This window comes from Zingiber officinale, chromosome 9A, assembly GCF_018446385.1.
Source record: "Zingiber officinale cultivar Zhangliang chromosome 9A, Zo_v1.1, whole genome shotgun sequence".
NCBI classification, from domain to species: domain Eukaryota; kingdom Viridiplantae; phylum Streptophyta; class Magnoliopsida; order Zingiberales; family Zingiberaceae; genus Zingiber; species Zingiber officinale.
In genome coordinates, this window is record NC_056002.1 from 101,720,511 (window position 1) to 101,733,574 (window position 13,064).

Below are 13,064 nucleotides of genomic sequence, written 5' to 3' on the forward strand. Positions count from 1 at the left end.
CTTATGCTTATTTTAAATTGATAGTTTTACATTTTAAATTTATTTGGTTGATTATTGAGTTTAATAATACTTACTTATTTGTTCATTTTATTTTTTTATCAATTTAGTATATTGATAAAAAATTTATTTACTAACATTGATCTGGTGATAAGGGCCCACCCCTCAGAGGGTCGTTGCCACGATGGAAGTCAAAGTCTAGGCGGTCAACGCCCCTGCATCGCTGGCTGGTCGGACAAGTGGGTTGTCTGACCGGGGTGAAGGATAGCCAAGCCGATATCAACCCAATGTTACCACAGCTCGATCGTATACCGAGCTTCCGACGCTCAGAAAACCATGTGTCGGCGAGGCATAGGCCGAGTGACCGACTCGCTCGGACTTACATCGAACCTCGGAACCAGTGAAATGGGATCGCAGCCGAGCAGTCACACTCAGATATAGCTCAGCACAACAACAGAACTAGGATAGTGGAAGGAGGGCCGAGCGGCCACTCCGCTCAGCCCAAGGGTCAAACCACCCGGGCAGCTGAGGGTTGGCTGAATGGCCATCCCACTCGACCCACTAACAGATAAAAGAAGGATCAACCGATATCCTTGTGGAAACTCGTGCCACTGACAGACAGCATAGTTGGTGGCATGGCCATGCAGAGGATCGTACGATGGAAGCTTCCACTATTATGTCAAAGATATGCTCGGGTCATTGAGGTATGGTGTCAGAGACGCTTTCCTGACATATCTTTTCAGGGAAAGATTTGAGAAACATGCATGCCTTGGAGAGCGTACATGCATGCCCTCGGAGCTCTATATAAAGGGTCTCAAGCTTCGACGGAGATATGCATAATTTCTACTGTAGCTACATTGTTACTCTGCTTCTCTGCTTCTTTGCTTACACATTGCTGGAGACTGACTTGAGCATCAGAGAGCCATCGCCGAGGAACCCCTCCCTGTCTCAGCACTCACACTGCTGTGATTGCAGGATCCTCCAGCTAGGAGTCCACCAATGGTCAACAGGAGCGACACGCCCCCCAAGCATCCATTGCCTCGACTCTTGGACATGATCAAATTTGGCGTCGTCTGTGGGAAGGCACCTGCATCCGAGCCGAGAAGATAGAAGAAGCTGGACGACTTCACACCGTGACGCTAACTCAAGAGGAGCTTGATATGCTCGTGCAAGCTCGAGCGACCAAAATAGTCTAGCAGCAACAGCAGAAGGCGCTGGTTGATCGGCTGGCGCAACAGGCCACGTCAGCGTCAAGAGGCCGAGCGGCGTAGGAGGACCGGTTGGAGCAACTCTCTATTTGGGGACAAAATAGAGGGTCGACCGACACGCAAGGAGAAGCACCCCCGCGCCGATACCATTCCATCGGGCTCTATTCCAGATGTCCTCGGAAATCGCGCAGGCGAATCAAGAGCGGGGTTCTTCTTCAAACGAAGCGCCCGTTCGGGATGCCCGGAAAGGCAAAGTGTCGCGAGATGACGCATCCCCCGAGCGGATCAATTGCCAATTCTCCGAAGTAATATTGCGGGACCCGTTGCCGAGGCACTATGCTCCGTTGACGATCGGAGAGTACAACAGATCAACCAATCTGGATGATCATTTGGGCAAGTTCGATAATGCAACTACACTTTACCAATACACAGATAGGGTGAAGTGACGGGTCTTCCTCACCACACTCTCCGGCTCAGCGCAACGCTGGTTCAGAAGGCTGCTGAACGGATCAATACGGAGCTTCAAGGATTTCTGAACAGCCTTCCTACACCACTTCGCGAGCAGTAGGCGCTTCCAAAAAACGAGCGTCAGTTTATTTTCTTTGAAGCAAGGACCGAGAGAAGCTCTCCAGGTGTACATCCAGCGATTCAACCAGGTAGTTATGAATATCCTCTCGGTCTCATCTGAGACCATGATGAATGCCTTCACCTAGGGGCTCGTCAAGGGAGACTTCTTCCTGTCGCTCATCAGGAAGTCGTCCCGCGACTACGACCACATGCTCAAAAAGGCTAATGAGTATATAAATGTGGCGGAGGCCCAGGCGGCAAGAAGGAAGAAGGCACCAGCCGAACCCTCGGTGTCGACCGAACGGCGATCGCCGAGCGGCCACCAACCACCGAAAGGGCCAAGAGCCGAAGGCCGACGTCACCAGGAAACGAGGGTGCATGCCGTGCAGCATCTGGCTTTCGACCGGCCAAAGGCATCAAAAGGCAAGGTATGGATACTCATGTTTTGCTCCTTCCACCAGTTGACGTCGCACAACACACGCGATTGTCGCAGTCTGACGCCAATCACCAGACCAGCCCCAAGGGGCTATCATCGCCGATCTCCCTCACCCAATCGACGACATGAGCATCAATCGGTCGGACGACAAGAGGATGCAAGAAGATCACCCGGGCAAAGACACCATCATCAGCAGAGGGAAAGTGTCGATCATCCCCTAACCTCTCGCGAGCAGAACAGGTCATCCGCTCAGGAGGAGGAAAACAAAAGTAATACCGCTCAGGGGGAAATAAACATCATCGCCGGTGGGCCGACCAGCGGTGACTTTAACCGAGCCAGGAAGTCATACGCTCGCCGACTGGAGATACATGTAGTAGGCTGCCACCAAGAAAAGACAAGTGGGTCTGAGATCAGCTTTGGACCCCAGGACCTCAAGGGAGTGGAAGTCCCTCACGATGACACCCTCATCATCCGAGCGGTAATCGCTAACTATACTATCCATCGAGTTTTTGTTGACACAGGGAGCTTGGTAAACGTAATCTTCAAGAAGGCTTTCGATCGGCTCCAGATCGACCGAGGTGAGCTACTGACGATAACGACCCCACTATATGGGTTCACTGGCAACGAGGTGCAGCCGATCAGCCAAACTAAGTTGGTCATATTGTTCGGAGAGGAGCCACTCAGGAGGACTAGAACCACAAACTTCATTGTGGTAGACGCCCCCTCAGCCTATAACATCATCTTGGGCCAACCGGCCCTCAATGAATTCCGAGCGGTAGTTTCAACCTACTACCAAAAGATCAAGTTCTCGGTAGACGACCGAGTTGGAGAAGTCAAAGGTAACCAGCTAGCCGCTCGGCGTTGCTATGTAGAGATGGTCAAGATAGAGACTAGATCCGCTCGGAAGGCTCCCAGGCTAGAGGTAAGCGTCATCACTGAAAACCCGCCTACTAGTTTATGAGGAGAGAGAGGAAGTGCAAGTCCATCCCTGTCGAGCGGAGACAACAACCTTCATAGCGTCTGATCTGGAGGCAGAGTAGAAGGCGGAGCTGATCACGTGTCTCCAGCAAAACCACGATGTGTTCGCGTGGTTGATGCACGAGCTTCCCGGGATCTCCCCGAGCGTCACGCAGCATGAGTTGCACGTCCGATCGGACACTCGACCTAGAAAGCAGAAAAAGAGAGACTTCAGCGCCGAACAAAATCTTATCATCCGAGCAGAGATAGAGAATCTGCTGGAGGCTGGCCACATACAGGAAGTTCAATTCCCAAGTTGGCTCGCAAATGTCGTGTTGGTCTCAAAATCGGGCAACAAGTGGCAAGTCTGCATCGACTTCCGAGACCTCAACAAAGCATGCCCGAAGGACTTCTACCCACTACCTCGGATTGATCAGATGGTCGACTCCACCACTGGGTGCGAGCTGATATGCATGCTGGACGCATATCAAGAGTACCACCAAGTGCAACTCGCCCGGGAAGATTAGGAAAAGGTCAGTTTCATTATGGTCGACGGAACGTACTGTTACAATATCATGTCATTTGGATTGAAGAACACCGGGGCTACTTATCAAAGGCTGATGAATAAGGTGTTCAGACGACAAATCGGCCTTAACATGGAGGTATACGTCGACGATATATTAATCAAAACCCTCCGAGCAGCTGATCTATGTGCAGATATCAAGGAGATCTGCCAGACACTCAGGACATACGGAATCAAACTGAATCCTAACAAGTGTCTGTTCGACACGAAGAGTGGGTGATTCCTATGCTACATCATCACCGAGCGGGGCATTGAGGTAAATCCTAGCAAAATAAAAGCGCTACAAGACATGCCGCCACCAAGAAATTTGAAGGAAGCCCAGTGTCTCACCGGTCGAATAATAGCACTGCCCCGGTTCATCTCCAAATCATCCGATCAGAGTTTACCATTCTTCAAAATATTACGTCAAGCCACCAAGTTTCAATGGGACCAGGGGTGCGACTGAGTGTTCGAAGAGCTTAAGGAATACCTCAACTCATTGTCTGTACTAGCTAAGTCAATTGTCGGCAACCCACTCTGAATTTATCTATCCTCGACCAAGCAAGCGGTCGGCTCAGCACTGGTTAGGCAGAATGGCGAGGAGCAGCCAGTGTATTTCTTGACTCATATATTGAAAGATACTGAGTCTCGCTACACCGATCTCGAGAAGTTGGCTTATGCATTGGTACTGGCCGCTCGAAGGCTTCGCCTGTACTTTCTCGCTCACTCCATCATCGTAATGACCAATAGTCCCTTGGGTAGATTTCTCCTCAATCCAGAGGCGTCCGGTCGGCTTATCAAATGGACAATGGAACTCAGCGAGTTCGACATCCAATATCAGCCCCGGACGTCCATCAAAGCACAATCCTTGACGGATTTTATTACTGAGATGCAAAATCCTGAGTCGGAAGTCGTTTGGAGGATATATGTGGATGTCTCATCCACTCGGTCGGGCAGCGGGGTCGACATATTGCTCATCTCGCCCCAAGAGGAGCGGATGCGGTTGTCTGTTTGGCTGAATTACAAAGCCACGAATAATGAAGCCGAGTACGAGGCGCTCATAGCCGGGCTGCAAGCCGCCTGGCATGTCGGATCCCTCATGGTCTTCATCCACTTGGACTCTCAATCGGTCCCTCAATAGTTGACTGGGACATTCGAGATAAGTAACACGCGACTCAAGCTCTACGCCGAAGCCTTCGAAAAATTAAAGTTCAACTTTTCAGAAGTCGTCATACAAAAGATCCCCCGGTCGGATAACCAGGCAGCCAATGAGCTGGCCAAATTAGCCAGCTCATTATCGCCAATTGTCATAGCACAACCGATCGAGCAGGTATTTTTAATGACTCATATTGATCGGATGGAGGGGCTTACTGGTGTCAGCCTTTTTCACATGTCACGAGACGCTCCAAATTAATAAAGATTGGAACTAAATTAACTAAAGAAAACACGTGTAGTAATGAGTCCCAAGTCATATTTTTCTCCAAGGATAACTAGTGAGTGTGTGAATTCTTGAAGTAGTTCCAATTGACTGTGTGTGTATGTCAATGAATCAATTTCTTCAACTACAATTACAGTAGTAATTGAACTCAAACTCAACTACTTTTAGAAACCGAATTTGCATCCAATTCATTATCACAATCTAGTTCAACAGTTAGACATCAAAAGCTCAAACGAAATAATATCGAACAGAGGTAAACAGTCAATAACTCAGATTAAACTTCATCACAATCTCCACATAAGGTTCATTTAAATTCTTGAATTGAAAACTAAGCAACCTTGTTGTAATCTAAACGTCTAATTCTAAAACAAAACAATATTGCAAACTAATTAAGTAGACAATCAAGATTCAGTTTGCAAAAGTTCCACAAGTTCAGGATTGCAAGTGAGACCATTAGAAATGGGATTTGAAAGAAAACTCAAACAAGAACTAAAGTAAGAAATGCAAACAAGAATTAAGTACAATCTATTTATCAGATCTGAAAATCTGAGCAAGTTCAGGCATAATTCATAGACAAAAACAAAGAAAGCAAAACCCTAATCTATAGCATTCCACAACCAAAATCCCGGAACTCAAATCCCTCTACTCTGCTGTAAAAACAGAAATGCAATCAGAACCTCCCATCAAGCATTCAACAACAAATCTCTAACCTCCAACTATTACCAGAGAATGATCACAGCTCTTGGAAACCTCCCTCAAAACTCGCATCCAACTGGTAACCTCACCATCCAAAGAAAAGAGCAAGGATTTTGTGAATTTGCAAACCGGATGAAAGAATTGAAACCTCAACAAGAATTGAAAGCTACAAGAGCAATTTAAAATGAATGTAGTAGCAAAAGAAAAGGCATTAATGAAGAAAATTAGAGAATGAGAGTATTGGAGGAATATACTTGATGAGTTGACCATTTTGATGTGAAAAGAGATAAATACCATTTATCGTTACCAAATCAAAGTATCAAGCTAACCTCTCCTTCAATTTGATGACTATCCAAAAATTTTGATACTCTATCTTTACTCTTGATACTCTCTTTTTGATTTGCCAAAAAAAAATTTTACTTCAATTCTGCTTTAACTCTTCAATTTCATCACTTGAAAGCTCAAATAATCTTAACTCAACTTATGAAGAAGAGTTCCCTCCCCCACACTTAAAATGTTGGCCGCCTCGGACAATGCAACATATCATTAAGGCACTCTTCTAACCACATTAAATTCTCCAGCTTCTTTTCTTCTTTTCTTATTCTTTTCCATGTTTCTGATTCTGGAATTGTATTCTAGTTCTGAAAACTGACTACCCTATTTATTTTAAACTTTTTCCAGCAACCAGCATCTGAAACCAACAGTGACAATTTGATGTGAGCTTTGCAAATGTTGTCCTGTCCCCTTCAAGCAGGAAAAATTTAGAATCAATTTCAAAAGAAGCAATTTTAAATTCTAGAAAGTCAATTTCCAAAATTAGCCCCTCTCAAACAGTTGGGGGTCCACGTGTCAGCCTTTTTCACATGTCACGAGGCGCTCCAAATTAATAAAGTTTGGAACTCAATTAACTAAAGAAAACACGTGTAGTAAGGAGTCTCAAGTCGTATTTTTCTCCAAGAATAACTAGTGAGTGTGTGAATTTTAGAAGTAGTTCCAATTGAATGTGTGTGTATGTCAATAAATCAATTTCTTCAACTACAATTACAATAGTAATTGAACTCAAACTCAACTACTTTTAGAAACCAAATTTGCATCCAATTCATTATCACAGTCTAGTTCAACAATTAGACATCAAAAGCTCAAACGAAATAATATCGAACATAGGTAAACAGTCAATAACTCAGATTAAACTTCATCACAATCTCCACATAAGGTTCATTTAAATTCTTGAATTGAAAACTAAGTAACCTTGTTGTAATCTAAACGTCTAATTCTAAAACAAAACAATATTGCAAACTAATTAAGTAGACAATCAAGATTCAGTTTGCAAAAGTTCCACAAGTTCAGGATTGCAAGTGAGACCATTAGAAATGGGATTTGAAAGAAAACTCAAACAAGAACTAAAGTAAGAAATGCAAACAAGAATTAAGTACAATCTATCTATCAGATCTGAAAATCTGAGCAAGTTCAAGCATAATTCATAGACAAAACAAAGAAAGCAAAACCTTAATCTATAGCATTCCACAACCAAAATCCCAGAACTCAAATCCCTCTACTCTGCTGTACACTACAAGAAATTTTGGATTTAACCACACCTAATAGACAACAGTTTTTCAAGAAATTATTGTCTTTTTTCCATTTAACAACAGTTTTATTGAAAACTGTTGTTGTTCACAATAATATTTTTTAAATAACAACAGTTTTCAAAAAACTGTTGTCTAATGTGTGTCAAAGACAACAGTTTTAAAAAACTATTGTCTTTTAGTGTTGCTTATGTGATAATATACAACAGTTTTATTAAACTGTTGTCTATTGAATGTTGTTGAATTCTAAAAACATAATAATTTTTTTAACTTCATGAAAAAAAACCTAAAACCCACTTCTCTGTGACTCTTCAACGAACAAAAACCTATCTCCGACTCCTCCTTCACGACTCCTCCGCGAAAGACGCTCCTCGTCGCTCTCGCTGCTTTGCCTTTAAAGTGTTAGCGCATCGACTTTTCGGCGCTTCCTTGGGAGGTAGAATTTTTTGAAAATTTTTAGAAATTTTTTAGAATATAAACGGAGTCGGTATGACACATTTAATAGGGTAAATTGATTAAACTTAGAGAAAGTCTATTTCGAGTACCAATAAAGTGGGAGTTTATTTATTTAATAACCTACATATATAAATCTAAACAATCTCATTTTTTTCCCCATTCCTCCTCTTCTCCTGCCGATCTCACCGTCTCTGCGATCTCCTCTTCATTGTTGACCTCCGACGCAACCGGCGCTGCCCTCACATTCCCGAAGACACAGCCATCGCCAGCCGTCGAGGGTGCTGCCGGTTACTCCCAATCACTGCTGCCCTTTCCCCTCTCCCCGTGCCCTAGTTTCCTATTGCAGTCGCACCGCCACCCTTTCCCCTCTCCCGTGCCCTAGTTTCCCCTCTCCCGATCTTGTCGACGTCGAGCTCATCTGTGAGATATCGGAAAATTAATTAAATAGGGTTATTTAATTAATAGTCTTATAGAATTTTTTTCAGAATTTTTAGAAATTTTCTGAGAATTTTTCGGAGTCATGCGACGTGTTTTGAGGGGATAAAATTACGGGTACGGATAAGACCTGTTTAGAATACCCGTTTAAATGAGGAAATGTTTAATTATTTATATTCCTTTTCTTATTATTTCTCCCTAACGCCGATCCCGACCCGAGTTCCTCACCTCTCCCGAACCTTTTCCTTTCTTCCCTTCTTCCTCTGTTCTTTCTGTTCTTTCTCGCGGACAACACTAAGGCGACGGGCAACAGAGTTCTACCTCCGATGATCGTCGACGTCGACTGGTAGCATGTCGACGGAGCTTGCTAGAGATCGAAGCCCGGATCATCCTGATCTCTTCTTCTTCTCAACTCTTTCCACCCGAGCCCTAGGTTTTTCCGTCGCCGAGTCCTCCCTCTCCTCTCTCACGCGACGCCGACACTGCCGAGCTCTCCCTTCCTTCGCAAAGCCATCATCACCTTGGCTTGAGGATAGATCGACAACGCCGTTGATCGATCGAGGGAGTGCGTAGGTTCCCTGTGCTCCGATTTCCCCTGGATCGTCGCCGGCGTCTGAGGTATAGCCGTGCCCTAATTTTTGTTCTGGTGCCGTGGGATCAAGCTAGAGCCATCCGATTGCCGGCGTGAGGTTGCCTTAGGGCTTCGAAGGTAAGCAACCAGCCCTAATTTTTACATTTACAACTGTTGCATTGATCAATCTGTTCTTATTATTGCTAGTTTTTTCAACTCCTTTGTTCATATTATCGTTGATTTTCAATGATTTCCATCAGCATAGTGATGACCATCTCAACTATTTGGAGTTGATCATATGACCCTTATCCCTCTATTGCCCTCTAAGCCAAGTAATTTCCAAATTAATGACTGAAGTTTTCTTTTATCTTCAACCGCAATGAATTACTTTTACTCTAATCAATTAAAATCCCCAAACTACACTATAAAATTTATTGTCTCCTTTAAACAAGTATATATTATACTTGACCTATTTAACATCTTAATGGCAATAACAAAATAACAATGCCACAAATAACATAACCATTCATGAAATGAGTCAAGTCTATGAGCAAGTGGGAACTACCAAACAACCAAACAGTAAATACATATTGTTAGATTAATATCCCCAAATCTCTAAAATACCTCCAAAAATTAACAAGTTACATATGTATCTCTGTGATATTTACCATGTGTGTGAAGCTAAATGTAAACTAGTTGGCGTTGCAGTTCTATGATGGCAATTGTTACCTGCTTGATTAGATTGCAATTCGGGCACGTCATCATACACTTTAAGGTAAAGTACAGGAACTTGGATCTTTAATTTGTCACTAGTGTTGTTTGCATCCGTCACACTGTTGAGGAAACTACAGGATCACAAGGAGAGGATTGTGCAATGGATGATTGCTTCCTTTTGTCTATTAGCATTAGCTTTTTCATTAGACTTCTATGGTACCCACGACATTGTCTTTCTTCCTATTATGTCGATTTGATTTTTTTGTTGCTCAGATATTCCCAACCAATTGGAGTTGGTAATCCTTGGTGTAGGCATGCATATGAACAAGGCTTTATACACACCAAGTTATACCTGCATCACTGCTGGGATTGCTGGGGTCATGTTCACTGGGGTTTATGTGCTGGTTGACATCTATGGCTACAGGAAGCCAACCTTGGTCATGGAATGGCTAGGGATGCATGCATTGATGGTCTACATTCTATTAGGTTGCAACATCTTCCCTTTATTTGCCCAAGGATTCTACTTGAGGGAGCCTGAGAACAATATAGTAAGTAAATAAAACCCAACCATTAAACCCTTCCATTGCTATAGATTGTGTTGGCCTTTTGTTTTCACTTGGTATATGCACAGTTGAAGGTCATTGGCATTTCCTAAACATCATTTATCTCGTTCACCGCATCATCCTTACCTGGAAAGAATTTCAATCAATGGTAAGAGATGTCAAAGGATCTAATGAATGAGGAAAAGGAGAATGCTTGAAATTATATCAGTATACTTTATCTAAGTGATTGTTTGAATAGTTTTATAGCATGCATCTTGACAATTAATATAATTTTGAAGATCACTATCAAGGAAGAATGTTCAAAGGAAAGTAAAGGCTAAGGAGAAGAAACCATATACTCCTTTCCCTCCTCAGCTACCAAGCAAGGTGAAGTTATTGTTACAATCTGTGAACATTAAATCTCATATTAGACCTTCACACTTTAGATCATTAGTCCTTTTATTTTCCTTTACTAGTTTGAGAAAAAAGAATTTACTTTTTGTTGTATTGCAATATCTGCAGTGCTGCCTCTTCATCGACATCTAAGTAGAAAATCTCATTCATTTCCTCCATTCATTTCCTTCCTCATTTTCTTAATTAAAAATGTTTATAGTCTACCTTTGATGTAATCACCCACGCATATTCTATGCTTGCAGTTAATGTATTTGTTCTTTGGTCTTATTTCTAAAGTCCATTTCTTCCTCTTAGGAACATCATGTGTTGACAAGTAATGACCCTATTAATATTTCAGTTTCTATACATGGTGATCTAGAAAAGCTTACACTTCTTACTTCTCTAAATCTAGAATTAAATCGTAAGTTAGATTAAATTACAGTTACTTTATCATTTCTTAATTTTTTTTCTAACTTACATTTGCAATATTTGCATCTCGATTCACTCGATTATGTTCACTTTGTATTCAACATGAAGCTAAAAGGTGTTTTGTACATATTAAAGACTCTGGTGGTTTTTTTAGTTTCAATCTACTGCTCTTTTTAGCATCTTTATCCTGCTATAATGTTATTCTTTAAGATTATGTTGCATTGATTTCTAAAAGTTGCATGACATCTCTCTACTCTGCCTTCAAAACTAACGATTTATGTTGTTTCAGGTAATTACTGTAGCCATTCCTACTATTGTTTCAAGAGGTTACCATTTATGTTACATAGATAACGTTTTTTGCACTTCTGTTAGATGACTATATCAAATGGTTTTTATGGTTATGTAACATTTATGCAGTGCAATTAGAATCACGCTTACTGTTTAGTTTCTAATTTGTAATATATATCTTTATTCGAATAGGTGTCCTCAAGAGTATTGGGAAGAATGCCGACAAGCTAAAAAAATGGAAAGACTTTAACAAATTAAGGAGCACTAGGAGCTGCAATCCATGCTCTTCACCGACATCTAAGTAGAAAATCTCGTGTTATATTGTTCTACCTTTGTTTTAATAGTGTTATCATTTTGTTGGTTGCTTATGAAATTTTGTTGGTTGCTTATGAAATTTTTTCAGAATGTTATAGATATTATTTTTGAATGTTAAAAATTTGTATATTAAATTTTATTTTGAAATTTAGTATTTTGAATGATTTATAATATTAGAAAATTGTGTATTAATTTTTTTTATTTTTTATCTCAAAAAGACAACGGTTTTTCACCGTTGTCGTAGATAGTTTAAAACTGTTGTTGAAGACCCTGTTATTAAAGGTAGACGTTCAAAGACAACGGTGAAAAAATGTTGTCTTTGAAAGAAAAGACAACAGTTTTTCACTGTTGTAAAAATGTTGTCTTTGCCTGCAAAGACAACGGTTAAAAACTGTTGTCTTTGGGCATCCCTTTTAACAACACGGCCTTTAACAACAGTTCAAAATGGGCTACGACAACGGTGAAAAACTGTTGTTGTTAGGTTTTTTTCTTGTAGTGGTAAAAACAAAAATGACATCAGAGCCTCCCATCAAGCATTCAACAACAAATCTCTAACCTCCAACTATTACCAGAGAATGATCACAGCTCTTGGAAACCGCCCTCAAAACTCGCATCCAACTGGTAACCTCACCATCCAAAGAAAAGAGCAAGGATTCTGTGAATTTGCAAACTGGATCGAATGGCCAAGTCGACACAGCCTTGCTGCGGAATGAAGATCGGAAAGGGATCAGTAGCTCCGGGAAACCTCCCTTGAAGCTCTGGTGGAAGTGAATAACGTCGATCTGGAACCTCCCTCGATCGGGTATGCGGCGATGAAGTAGAACCCAAATCGCAATCTGGAAACCTCCCTCGATCACTCTCTGATCACCAGAAGATGAACGTCGGCAGCTGATGATCGTCGTCGGTGAAGAAATCAAGCTCTCGGATCTGATTTAAGAAATGGGAGCTGCGATCGTCGTGCGAAGAAGGAAAAGCTACAGTGGAGGAAATCGCGAAGCCGAGCCCGTCTGTGCACTGTAGTTTCTCAACATTTAAATCATCCTCACATCTGATCGAACGGTCCAGATTTTTTCTGGGCTTGATTAACGGCTGGATGAACTCAGATCTGAATCAAAACCCTTGGATCTTCATCTACGGCTGTGATGTGCTTCCTCGTAGCTTGGATGGACCATATCCTAGTTCGATGGCTCAGATCTCTCTGATCTTCAATGGATAGTCCAAAACACTCCAAGGCTTGATCGACTTGATTAGCCCTTGATTTGAGCCCAAATGTGGCCTGACCTGATCGGATCCATGACCCTTTTGATGCCTACAATATAATAAACAAATATTAGCATCAAATACCATGATAATAGGCTAATTTGCAATTAAGTCCAAGATAAAATGAAATTATGAAATATAGAGTAAATATGACTTTAAGCTATGAAAATATCATTAAAAACATGCATTATGAATCAAGATAATATAGCTAAAATTA

At 42.0% G+C, this 13,064-nt stretch overlaps 1 long non-coding RNA gene across 6 annotated transcripts; it reads left to right on the forward strand.

Annotated features, from left to right (window-relative positions):
- The first annotated feature begins 8,543 nt into the window (after positions 1-8,543).
- LOC122021752 lies at positions 8,544-11,527 on the forward strand. 6 transcript variants are annotated; one of them, XR_006122634.1, is made up of 5 exons: positions 8,544-9,044; positions 9,615-9,681; positions 9,758-10,549; positions 11,274-11,310; positions 11,465-11,516. It is a non-coding gene; the product is annotated as an uncharacterized LOC122021752 (long non-coding RNA). The 6 variants fall into 6 exon arrangements; XR_006122632.1 differs by lacking the exon at positions 11,274-11,310 and having other exon boundaries at positions 11,465-11,527; XR_006122631.1 differs by having other exon boundaries at positions 9,758-11,310; positions 11,465-11,503.
- The last annotated feature ends 1,537 nt before the right edge of the window (positions 11,528-13,064 follow it).